This window comes from Myripristis murdjan, chromosome 5 (genome assembly GCF_902150065.1).
Source record: "Myripristis murdjan chromosome 5, fMyrMur1.1, whole genome shotgun sequence".
Taxonomy (NCBI): domain Eukaryota; kingdom Metazoa; phylum Chordata; class Actinopteri; order Holocentriformes; family Holocentridae; genus Myripristis; species Myripristis murdjan.
In genome coordinates this window covers 15,668,666-15,681,801 of record NC_043984.1, presented here as the reverse complement: position 1 = coordinate 15,681,801, position 13,136 = coordinate 15,668,666, and the positions used below count along the sequence as shown (strand labels likewise).

Genomic DNA, 13,136 nt, shown 5'->3' with positions numbered 1-13,136 from the left:
CTAAGAGAGAGTCATGGCTATATTCAATCACACTGTTCAGCATGAGAATATAATCAGCATCACAGAACACTTTGAGGAGTTGTAGTGTGATGTGCAATGACAGTCATGAAGGCGAGCAGGTAGCTGTTGAGATTTTTTTTTTTTTTTTTTTTTTGAAGGGATGCAAATGCATTCAGGTAATGTTTTGGTTAACAAAATGCGATGCCACACATGTTCAAACCTGTGTTTGGAACACTGTAGGAACATTTTCATGTGTCGTGGAAAACTGTAAGGAAAATGTGGCATTGTGTGGTGCCGCGGTATGAGTTCAGATGTAGCATGGAGTAAAGTGGTCTGTAATGAGAATAGAATAAACTCAAAATATGACTCTCTCTGGGAGTCTTATCAGCCTCAGCTGGCTGTGTTTTCAGTGTTAGCAGGGAGCTCTCGCAGGAGCAAAAAAAAGCAAGAAGGAAAAGGAAAAGGAAAAGGGAAAAGGAAAAGGAAAAGAATGTAAATTTATGCCATTGTGGTTTCCTACTCGCTTCAATAACCAGCTCCAGTTACCAGTTGGAGGCTGAAGCTCCAGATTGAGCCTTTCACCCCACATCCAGGTCCCCTGCATCCGAGATCCAGGGCTATATCCCCAACTAAGACCCTAAATCCAGGCTTCTAGCCCTCATGTCGTCCTCTTCTCCTCTGAGTCGGCATCCTTATCTCCAGTAGAGGCAGGCGTGAGGTCGGACCGGCGCTGCATCCGTGTGGCCCGCCTCATTATCATGAGGAGGCTGGCTGAGGACGCACTCTCAAGGGCACCAGAGTGGCTCGCTCTCACACCGTGGAAGAGCTCTGGTCATGCTCTGATGGTAGAGGACAGCTGAGAGAGAGCCCTCTGTAAGCCTCACACACTTACCCACTCTGTCTTATTTTTTCTCAATTTCTACTTGTCCACTGTTTTGTGGTTCACTGTTCCTTTTTCCTCCTGCTGTGCGGCACACAAACCCCTTCTGCACCTTGTCGCACACACACACACTCATAAACACACATACCCTTACATCAACAAATGGCGTCTTTCTCTGTCAACCCCCATCTTTCTCTCCGCTGCTCTCAGTATAAGAGCCTCTCTCGACACAATGTGATCATGACCAGGCTCCGGGCTGGCCTCCAGTACTAATCAGAGAGTCAGTCATCAGCTCAACTCAGCGCCCTTACAAATCAGCCTGATCAAAACTCACATTGACACCAAGCATGAGGCAGACCAGCCCGGACAACCATGGCTTGTGTCGCCGGGAAACGAGAGTGGACAGGAGAGAGGGAGCAGGGAGAGCTGAATCTCCCCCTGTCACATCTCCTCATCGTACAAGCGCCATTCCCTCCACCTCCCTGGCTCGGGCAGGGAGATAAGGAGAGAGGATGAGAGGGAAGGAAGTAGAGGGAGAAGGATCAGAGCGGATAGTTCAGGGAGTGCATTGGGTTAAGTTGGAGGGTGAGAATGGAGGCGGAGGTCGGGGTGATGTGGGGGGAGGAACAGAGTGGAGAGTGGAGAGATGGGTGATGGTGGTGGTGGGTGCAGCGGGAAGGGAGCTGCCAGAGCTAAAAATAGCCTATGCCTCTGCAGAGAGAGAGAGTGAGAGAGAGAGAGAGAGAGAGAGAGAGAGAGCGAGAGAGAGAGAGAGAGAGAGAGAGATGGGCTGTGGCAGAGCAACACTGTTGTTGTGTCTGCCAGTGATGGCAGCAGGATTGATGTGGAGCCAGCTCCTGTTTATACTGGTCCCTCAGTTCTACAGAGTTTACTCGCACTGCTGCAGCATTACAACTTATTACTCAGGACGGCTCTCTGTTAATAAATCCTTGCTTCCCAGCACACTCATGTGATGTCGTCAAGAAGTGTTGGCTGGCTGGTTGGCTCAGCTGACAAGATGCTGACTAATTCTGATAAAAACACATCTGAGGATGGAGGTGGGATCTAGTTTTTGGATAATTCAATCTGATATTTAAAGGCGGTGAGAATGAGTTATGTATTGTGTTAACTGTATATGCTGAAGAAGAAGAAGAAGAAGAAGAAGAAGAAGAAGAAGAAGAAGAAGAAGAAGAAGAAGAAGAGGAAGAAGAAGAAGAAGAGGAAGAAGAAGAAGAAGAAGATATGTAATATTGGTACTGACTGGTACTGACACTGAAATGGTTATTCATTACAGTACTTATTAGTGGGATGAATTAATATTCATTATCATAACAACCCCACAAACCTGCCCACCAAACTGTTGAAAAAAAGATTTGTACTTAAGCTAATTTGTGCTATGGTTACTTGTGCAGTTTGGTTAAAGTATGACCTCTAAATGTAATTACATATCAACATCATCATCATCATCATCAAAGCATTTTGTTCATCCCTGAAGGGCAATTAGGTTACAAGTGCACCTACTATATGCCACTCCCTCTCACTAATGTGACATCCACCCACAACCTCCGCCACACAGAAACACACACACACACACACACACACACACACACACACACACACACACACACTCGCCCACACACACTGGAGTCCCAGGCTGCTCTGACCCTCTCAGCTGCCCCCAGGGTAGCACGGCCATCTGCTGTGGCTGGTCAAAGGTCTCTATGGGCTTGGTGTCTGGGTTAAACACACATCTGATAAAACACCAAGCCAGCAATTAACCCAGTCATCACTCTCCACACCCACCCACATCCACCCACACACACACACACACACACACACACACACACACACACACCTTACACCCACGAACGCATGCTTATGCTACGTGCACAAGTTTTTTTCCTCATCTTTTGCTTTTGCTCGTTGCACTTTCCACTTCATCCACAATGCACCGACAGCAGTGCTGGGCAATACATCAATATTATATTGATAATGTAATATGACACTAGTGTTGTCTTTTTCTGGTTTTAAAGGCTGCATTACAGTAAAAGGCTGCAATTTTCTGACCTCATTAGTCTGTTATAGCACTTTGGTTATTTGCCTCTAGCTGCTTGACCATCATATCTGCTCTACTAATGACGGCTTATCAAAAATGTCTCATGAAAGCATCTATAGTCATCCCTACAATGTCATACCAATGTCAATACTGAATTATTTGGTCAAAGATACTATTTAATTTTGTCCATATTGCCCAGCCGACCCCACTGCTGACTGCTAACAGGACCGAGCTATCAGAGATGCATACTAATCGATCATCATTAACACCAATACCATCTTGAGAAAAACCATCCTGATATTTTTCATGTTGAAAAATGTGATTGCATCCTGCATGCTACTTCTTATTTCCGGTTATTCTGACAGTCCGCTGAAAAATTCAACACATCTGGCAGATATGAGCCAGCGGAGTCTGTCTGTCAGTCAAACTCAAAGATTTCCGATCTTCATAAAACCGGCAGTCCAGGAAGTTGTAAATGAGGACGAAACGTTATAGGAACAGTTTTGCTCCTGCTGCCATCATAGAGCTGAACAAGCTATAACTACATACCGTGCACAGGCCTTATTTATTCATGATTTATTTATTTATTTATGTATTTTTAATCTTTGTTATCTGATTGTATTTTAGTATCCGGGTTTTTAAACTATTTGTATTCTTGTTTTAAGCTTATTTCCCCTCGTCATTTTGTGTTTTAGGAAATCCGTGTGTTTATTGGTGGAGCCTTGACCTATGTAGCACTTTATAACCACGGTTTCTGGTTATTATGTTTGTATGATGCAATGTTTGGATGTGTATGTGTGTTTGGACGACTCACTGCAGGACAAATCTACCTACGGGTACCAATAAAGTAACCTGCACACACACTCGTGCTTGTGAACACACATATGAGTGCACATACTACATCTCCACATACACACACACACACACAGACACACACACTGTGACGACATGATGTTGACTTCCATTCATTTTTTACACATGCCTAACCCAAAACCAAACACTTACCCTAACCTTATCCGAATTCTAACCCCAACCTATCCTTAATGTAATCCCAATTCTAACTTTAACCCTAACCTTGACCAATAAGCCAGAATTGCCTTTGTAGTTGTGAGGATTGGCCAAAATGTCCTCCAGAATGCATTCTGGTCCTCACTATGTAGCATTGACAAGTACACACGTACACACATATACATGTACACACACACACACACACAGAGAGAGAGAGAGAGAGAGAGAGAGAGAGAGAGAGAGAGAGAAACTCAGAGAAATTCCCACAGACACAAAGTGCTATCAGTAAATTAAATCTATCATGCTGAGTGGACCAACAAATTCCCAAACAGGAGACAAACACCGAGGTCAGGTGATGATCTCCAGCCCCTCCCTTACATCAATCTCTCTCGGCTTGTCTCCTTCCATCCCTCCTCTCCTCTCCTCTCTTCTCCTCTCCTCACCCTTATCTCAATCTGCACCCCCTCCTCTCCCCTCCCTCAATCTCTCCTCTTCCTCCTCTCCGCCCTGCCTTATCTTCATCTTTCCCAATCTCTCTCTATCCCCAATACCAGCCTCCTCTCCCAATTTCAGATTTCAGCAAATGCAGCGGCGCGTAGGTTAGATGCCTACTGTTGCTATAGAAACCGCCCCTCTGCTCTAGATTACAATGTGACTTTGTCTCCTCGCCAGGACTACAATGTCTGCTTGTTTTTACGTCTGTCTAGAGACGTGCCTGCCTATCTTTTGTTTGTTTGTCTGCCTGCTCGTCGGTCTGTCTGTGTTTCTGCCAGCATGTTTTCTGTCATTTAACGTCTTTGTGACTGTTAAAATGTTTGTCTGTACAGGACGTGTATTTGTTTGTTTGTTTGTTTGTCTGTTTTAAATCTCATCTTTTGCTTGAAGTTATTCAAAATCCTAAATCAGTTTTCAGGTGGATGATGATGCCTTTGGAGCTCTTCATCCTGAGTGGACTGTTAAGTTTAATATATGTATACAGGACAGATAGATGATTTATGGGCAACAGTGTATTTATGACAATGTGGTTACACATAGTCTGCCCTATGTAGCGGAAAAATGGAAACAGTGAGTGTGAATGTTGGGTTTAAATCTTTTGAATTTGAATCTGTGAGCTCTCAATGGACTGGCTGAGACAGGTTGACATTTGAGTCGGAGAGGAGCGCTCCATCATGGGTGGGGACAGATTACAGTCATATTCATATCTCCTCTGGACACCTGCTAATGACTTTATAATTACAGAACACACTCTCTGCCTCCGCCGTGCTCTGGGGTGTGTGCACACATTGAGGCATAAACACACATATACACACAGGTGTATACACACACACACACACACACAACACACCGTAGTTCTCTCCTGGCCCCGGTAGTCCAGCAATCATTCCTCGCACCAGTTTCCCCTAATGGAAGCTGACATTATATCAAACACAATAAAGGATTTCATTTACTGCTCTTCATTAACCCACACATCAGCCCTAAGGTGCACACACACACACACACACACACACACACACACACACATCGCTGACTCAGTATAAAAATATGACCGGAAAAATATATTTACAAAAAAAAAAAAAAAAAAAAAAACACAATTTGATTTGGTTGCAGAAAAGATCTGCTTATGTAAAGCTAAACTGTTAGCGAGGCATACATTCGAACTCGCTCTATTTTTTTTTTTTAATCTCCTTATCTCCACTCCAATCTCTCCTCTTGTCTCTACATATCTCTCCTTCTGTCTCTTGATTTCCACAACCTCCCCACAGTCCCGCTCTACGTGTCAAACAGTATGAAACTCAGGGCATTCGCACTAGATAAACACTTGGCAATATTAGGTGTGGACCCCTCCATTTAGAGGGGAATACAATCCTCCAGACCGAGCTCACACGCCAGCACAGACACACAGGCACACACACAACACACAGATATATTACATCAATTGACGTATGTTAAATAAGAAATGATTGACATTCAATTTAATCTACAGAACCAAATGTAAAAGGACGTACACAAGGGCACTGGTACTGAGAGGAGAGACGTCAAAATGAAATCACGATGCGCCATCAAAAACTAATTTGTTCAGCTCATTTCCTTTATTTCACGTGACCTACAGTTTCTCACACTGTGAAAAGGGCTCATGAAACATGATTCCCAGTGCCTGGCTAAATGAAACTGAGGTAAATTAATCATAGACATGAAGAAATTTGTCAAAAAGGACTTTACACTCTCTCTAAAAAGCCCTTTTGATCTTGAATCGCAGGGACTGTCTGTGAATCAAACCTGAAAGCTCACTTTTGAAAACGGCACCACCAAAGTGGCACCGTTTGGATTTAGAGGATGTTAAATCCTATCTATTGTTGAATACAGGTAAATTGCGTATTCGCAGAGACGAGGGAATCGTAGTAGTGGGAGAAAAATCACTTTATAGTTAGATTGATCTCCTTTATTACACTAATCTCTACTTAGAATAGGGAGGAGGTCCAGCTGCTAACAGGTCCAAGTAACAGAATTAAACTTTAAATGCAATCCTTCACTGTGTGGCCCTGCAGCCACAGCAACACAATACAGACCAAATTACAGCAAGCAGTTAAGACGTGATCTACTGTAGAGCCTTTATACCATAAAGACGTGACGCGGATGCATGTCAGCCTTTACTCAGACTGTATAACCTACTTATTTCCAATCACCTAAAGCGTATACTGACAGCTGTTTAAGGAAACCAACTCATCTGAGCTGAAATGAACTAAAAGAATGACAACAATAGCAAAAATATCCCGGCGTACTCACAATTAAAAGTGCACTGTGCAGGACCGACAAAGGTCACCTGAAGTGAGGGCTGTTTTGACAAAAATGGAGAACAAACATGGAATCTATCACGGCGTCGGTCTGACAGCGAGAACCGCGCGGAGTCAAAACAGTACCGCCTTTAATATCACAATTAGTACAAATTAAAAATGTTTTAAGGTTCCACTTTTATGTGTTTCAGGGGTCGGGAGGAAAATGATGGTTGTCTTAAATACTGAAGATTGCCAAACTGCCTCTTTATAATGTCAAGTCAATAAAGAGTCCACCAGTGAACTAGAAATTAAACTGTTGGCCCGGAAGAAAGAAAGAGAGGGGAAGGGAGAGAGAGAGAGAGAGAGAGAGAGAGAGAGAGTTATCCAGCGAGAGGGACTCAGATAAAGGAGTGCATGACAGAGGCCTTGGGCGCGGCTCCCTCTCTCTCTCCCTCTCACTTGCTCATTGGCATGCTCTGCATCTCTTGGCTTTTAAGCGATTAGGGAGCTGCTGAGACCATGGCGTCCAAGCATAGCTCCATGCAGATGTTCATTTGTATGCCAATAAACAAATGTGCCCTCAGATTAAAGCTCCAATACACAGTGCAAATTCAGCAAAGTGAATGGCACTCTCAATGCACATCACATCAGGGTCTTGCTCCTCTCCAGACAGTGCACAATGCCTCCTCTAACTGCACATTAACTTCAAAGACTCGGGGAGAGATGGGCAGCAAACCAAGAGATAGAGGAAGGAGTGAGGAGCAAAAAAAAAAAAAAAAAAAATTCAAAATCTCATTTGGCCTAAAATTGGGAACAGTGAATTAAAAAGTAGTAACTTTATATATTCCATAGCTTCATTTCCTGTGCTGTGCTTGGGGTAGTACGAGGGCTGAATGATGAATCAAAATATTTTTAAAATCACAATATAACTAATATCCAAGTCACAGGACCTGCAATTTTTCGATGAAGGTAAACTATGTGATAAAATACCATAACAAATGAAATGACACCCTGGCCTATAAATCATTCTCTCCAGATGTAAGAAAACATGTCTGTGTGGTACAGACCTTGGAAATAATCACATGATCATCAGTTTGTTTGATGTGTGTGTTTTTTTTTTCCAGTGAAAATGAAAATCATGATGCAAAAAATAGCATTCCCTAAAATTGTGAACCCTATCACAATTGCAATATCTGTCAACATCACATTGTTCAGTGCTACTACTGAGGCACATTTAGCCTTTCTACTATGCATTATGGTTGTCACACATTCTGCCCGTGAATCTGCAATTTCAGCTCTTTCAGTCCGTCTTTGTAAACATCGTGCAGGTAGCAAAAAGCTCCTCTCCCTTCCTCTCCGACTCCTCTGTGTCTGTCTGTGTCTGCCGTCTGTCTGTCTGTCTCTCTCTCTCTCTCTCTGTGTCTCACCCTCCCTTTCTTTCTCTCATCTCTTTCTCCTGTCTCATTTTTTCAGAGGCTGTCAGTTCCCCTTGGTAAAAAGCAGTTAAATCAGTCTGTGAATATTCCAATCCTGCGATAAGGAGAGGAGGCTTTGTCCTGCTGCACTCTGGGTAATGCTGCTCTCCATTGTTGGCTGACAGGGCTCCATTGAGGAGCAGGCTTTAGCCCTGATAGCATCACCACACTGCATGGACACAGTGCCAGATAACAAGCCTATCCAACATGACACACGCATGCCAACACCTCCCAAACAAGCCTCCAATCTGATCGTCAGAGGAGAGGCAGGAAAGAGGTGCTCTAACACCAAATAAAGACAAATAAGATAAACAGGCCATGGCAATATTAACAGTATCACTGGAATCCGGAAGGAGCTGATAAAAGAGTGTAATTCTCCACGTCTTGTCTGGTGACTACAGCCCATAGTTTTGCTGCCATCTTTGCTGCGGTACCAATCAGGATCCATCTGGTGCTGAGTCTGGACCTCCCTATCCAATCAGGTTGCAGCTTGGTGTGACATTAGCACTCTACTTATCTAGACAAAATGTTTCCAGATTCCATTTTCTCAGAGGGTTGAATACAGCTTCTCATTTTGCTCTTATTTTTCTGCCGTTTTACTACTGCTAGTCCATAAGAGGCCCAAAGAGTCACCACCCCCTCTTTACAGGCTGACTGAGAGTGGCCAATCAACAATCAGCGCCAACCAAAGGAAACCTATTATTTCCGACCCCGTAATCATTTCCATCAGATATCTTGCTGTCCCTCATGTTTTGAACATTCAAATGACAAAGAAAGAAAGAAGACGATATCTGAAGACGGGCACCAAGGACAGAAAGGAAGCCAGCGCGCCGAGCAACCTCTAAAACCCCGAGCAGGCGCCTCTCCTCGGCTACAGCAGAGCCGCCCTGTCAGCCTGTCACTCCTCACAAAAGGCTCCAAACAACCTGGCCACTCTCAGACACACTCACTTCCCCGAACACCCTGTCAGACACCACGTCAACACACAAGGACAACCCTGACATAAAAAATACACCTTTTTTCATGCAGTTATTGTTACCACCCCAATATGACCAGATAACACAACATATGTTTCTTAGGGCGAGAGCCTCACCATACAACATGTCTCACAATGCTAATTTCTGCTGCAATCAGTTCACTGTCTATTCTTTTTTTTTTTTTTTTTTTTAAATCTCTCATTTTTACAAAAGCCCTTCTAAGGTCAGGTGTTGCAAATTAGTATCCACTACAAACACTATGACACTTGCAACAGATAGCTGTTTTCAGTTTGTCTATGTGCATTGTATCGGTCCCTTTCAAATAAACCATAAAAATAAATTAAATATATAAATGCATATGTCACAATACAAATTGCATCATGATAGATTGCAATCCTCTACAGAACTGACTAAAAACGCATTAATAAAAAAAAAAAAATTGCCATTACAATTTATTAGAACAGAATTAACAGAATGCACTAAAATATAGATATCATAAAATACCCTATGAAAATGCGTATAAACAATACATATCGATACAGAGAGAACTGAAAAAAATTCTTTTCTTGAAATACTTCGCTGCTTTAGCTTAGCTCTGATGTTTATAGTAAGATTTAGAAACGGTTCACCTATTAAAAGACGATGACATGTTGACATGTTCTACCTCCTCTGAAAATCAGTCAATATGCTACGACATCAGCCTTTTTCCAGCTTCCCTTTCCACAATCCTGCTCTGACCAGAGGGCCAGGGAGGGAGCAGGTTCACCCTCCGAAATAACATTTCATGGGTGTTGGTCATGTGTTGAAATAGGGGAATCGAGGTCTGGAGCGTGGCCTGCTGGATTTCTCTCACTATTGATTCCCCTCTCCTGTGAGGCAGAAGGATCGATCGCCGGGATTTAGACATGGGGGCCACTTTCTCAGCCCTGCCTCCTGGCTACAGCACGGCATCATGGTTTGCCACACAAACCCTTCTGGAGGCTTTCTGACACACCTGAACTTTTCTCTTTTCTCTTTTTTTTAAAAATTATTTTACAGCTTCTCGTTCTCTGCTGCTGTCCTTCAGTGTTTCTTCCAGTCTGAGTCATCGAAAGCTTCTTCACCGCCCTCCTACTTGAGCGTAAAACAGTGTGAGTTTTTTCAAGTGTTCTCTCTGGGAACAGCCGAGAAGCATTAAGGGTGAAGACTGAGAACGAAGGAAAGAAAGAAAAAAAAAACACACACAAAATGGGGCCATGGACAGAAAAGAGAAAAGAAAGGAGAAAAAGGGCATTTCTACTCTGGAGAGCAACACTTAACCAAATTACAGCTAGGTCTGCAATCAAGAGCCAAGGTCTGCAAGCTGAAATTACCGAACTGTTGGGTCACCACAGCAACCAAAGGCTGATCAAAGCTGTCAGTGGAGCAGCTGTAGAGACAAAGAGAGAAAGAGAGGAGGAGGAGGAGAAGGAGGGATGGGCGATCACAGGAGGAGGGGGTGGCGGGGGCTGCAGGCAAAATGGATGTTTGGAATCTCAAGTGACACAATACTAATCAATCAATAGCTTAAATATTTGTTAATCTATTTGACTTTGATCCAGAGCATACACACACACACACACACACACACACACACACACACACACACACACACACACACACACACACACACACACACACACACACACACGAGTGCTGTTGTGTCAGTGGGTGTGTCCTTGAGGGGCTTCCAGGGGTCCTGAGGAATTTTATTTAATATTATATTATTTAAAACAAGACTGTGTGGTGAGATTAGGCTTTTTTAATGACAAAAAAATCAAATAGGTAAGCAAGAAAATGAAACCCTAGCCAGTTTCAATAGACCAAGAAGTTATTATTTTGTACGCTGCACAACCTGACCTGGTCATGACCAGTGGCTCGCTGGTGGAATACATGTTTTTCATTGTGAGTCCACTGGCATCGTTTCTCTTTTATCTGCACTGTTGTGTTTTTCCACTCTTTGCACATGAGCTTTGCCAATGCCTATGCCACTAGACCAGAAGCTGAAGGGAATCGTGGGAAATAGAGTCAAATCTACCTGATTGTTACAAAGCTATGGTGACTAGAAATTAATACAAAACACACACACAAAAAAAATGTATTGGTGATCATTTAACATTTTGTTTTAATCTTACCACTTTGAATCCGTTGGTGAATGCTCAGGCTTGGCATCTATACAATTTCATGCTGAACACAAGCTAAATTATCTTTTCATATCAGGACCTCTGGGGCAAAATCACTTCAAATGGAGGTCTGTGGCTTTTAATGACAGTCAACTAGGGGGTCCTGAACATGAAAAACTGAAAACCCCTGTGTTAGAGCCCATTAGGGACACATCTCGGTGATGTGCATTAAGGCTTTGGTCAGCCACTTCTGAGGCACCCGAGCCATCAGATAAACTTTCCAGGGAAGGCGACCCTGCTGAATTGTGTACTGCATTAGATTCTCCCGCCCTCTCTCTCTCTCCCCTGTCATTTCTTTCCTTCCAGTGGTGAGCAGATGGAAGTCCGTTCCATGGCGCGGGATTCGGTGATAACGCTGTTTATGAGTTCCATTACGTGCTCGGCAGGCTGCAAGCACTCTGTCTCAGTGCAGCCATAGGGAAGGGGGGCGGGGGTGCTCACAATGAAAATAGAAGCAGTTTACTTGTGATTATACAATGTGGTTATGCTTATCAGTGTTTGAAATAAGCTCTGTGTATTTAAAAGTGCTCCAGTAGCCACATTGCCACCGCCCCCCTCTATAGACTCCTACTATGAAGGTCCTTTGAGTTGTGGTTGTTGTGGTGCTGAAGCGAGGCAGCTGGCCAGCTCAAAACAGATTTTTTGGCTTTTGAAGTTCTGCCTCTAACATTCAAGATTAGAAAACATTGCTATGAATATAACATGTAGGCCAAAAAAACCCAACAAAACTCATACGGTATCACTGTTGAACATGAGCACATCATAGTGGGCTATGCATACACCATAAATGTAAAAATACATTGAACTGATATGCAGCAGCTACAGATGAAACACCACTAGCTAGCGTGCTTCTTATCTGTCTATACTGCTGCGGGTTCAGTTCAGCTTATAACAATAAGGGTAAGGAAGAAGGTCACATTTCAGTTGGAAAAAGACTTGATTTCAAATATTAGCACGGGGGTGCTTGGACAAATGGTTCATTGCCTGCCTGTCTCTCTTGATCCAGTAAGAGATGAAAAGATGGGCTTAGAAACATCCCTGAAAGACAAAAAAGGGGAGAAATAACAAAGAAAATGAACATGTGGAGTGGAGAGTGAGAGATGAAACAAAGCCATAGCGAGGCGTCTTTTGGTGTGTGTCCATTTTACCTGATTTGAATCTGCTCAAGACAGTCTTCATAAGACTAATGTATTCTGTGCCTAATGGAGCTGGTAGCTTCGAGGGCTGGGCTGAGAGAGTCGCCACAATGATTCTCTCTCATTTCCTCTGAAGGGCCAATTATCTCAAATAGAGGCATTATAAAGAAGCCCAACTTGGTCAAGTGGACAAACCCTAGCGACTGTCACCCCCAACATTTCAGGTCATCTTAACCTTCAGAGGGAATCTATTTTGACTATTTGAGGAAAAATCAACCCAAAATCAACAGCTTAACACTGAAAAAGAGAAAATGGTGATCAGTGTTGTGCAAGCTACTACAAACGAGTTAGTCTCTCAAAAATAACTGTATTACTTTACCAATTGCTGCATACAAAAACAATTTGTTACTAGGGGAAGTTAATTTTGTGCTCCTTTTAAATGTCTGCTTCAGTTCTCTTATTAACGCACACATAAGCTATTTGTCACTAGTGTTTTGCTATTTAGGCAACAAACCCAACTGCTGCCATCGGTTGCATGTCTTCGACAACATGCCTGGCGACCAGTCCGATTAGTTGTGCCTGGCTTACAGACAGTGCAGACGAATTCTTGGCTTTAAAATCAAACCTTG

The 13,136-nt window shown here is 43.2% G+C and overlaps 1 protein-coding gene across 2 annotated transcripts in view; it reads right to left on the bottom strand.

Moving 5' to 3' along the window:
• Positions 1 to 13,136, bottom strand: part of cacna2d2a (calcium channel, voltage-dependent, alpha 2/delta subunit 2a) — a 157,015-nt gene that overhangs the window by 61,915 nt on the left and 81,964 nt on the right. The gene's annotated exons all lie outside the window — the stretch shown is intronic.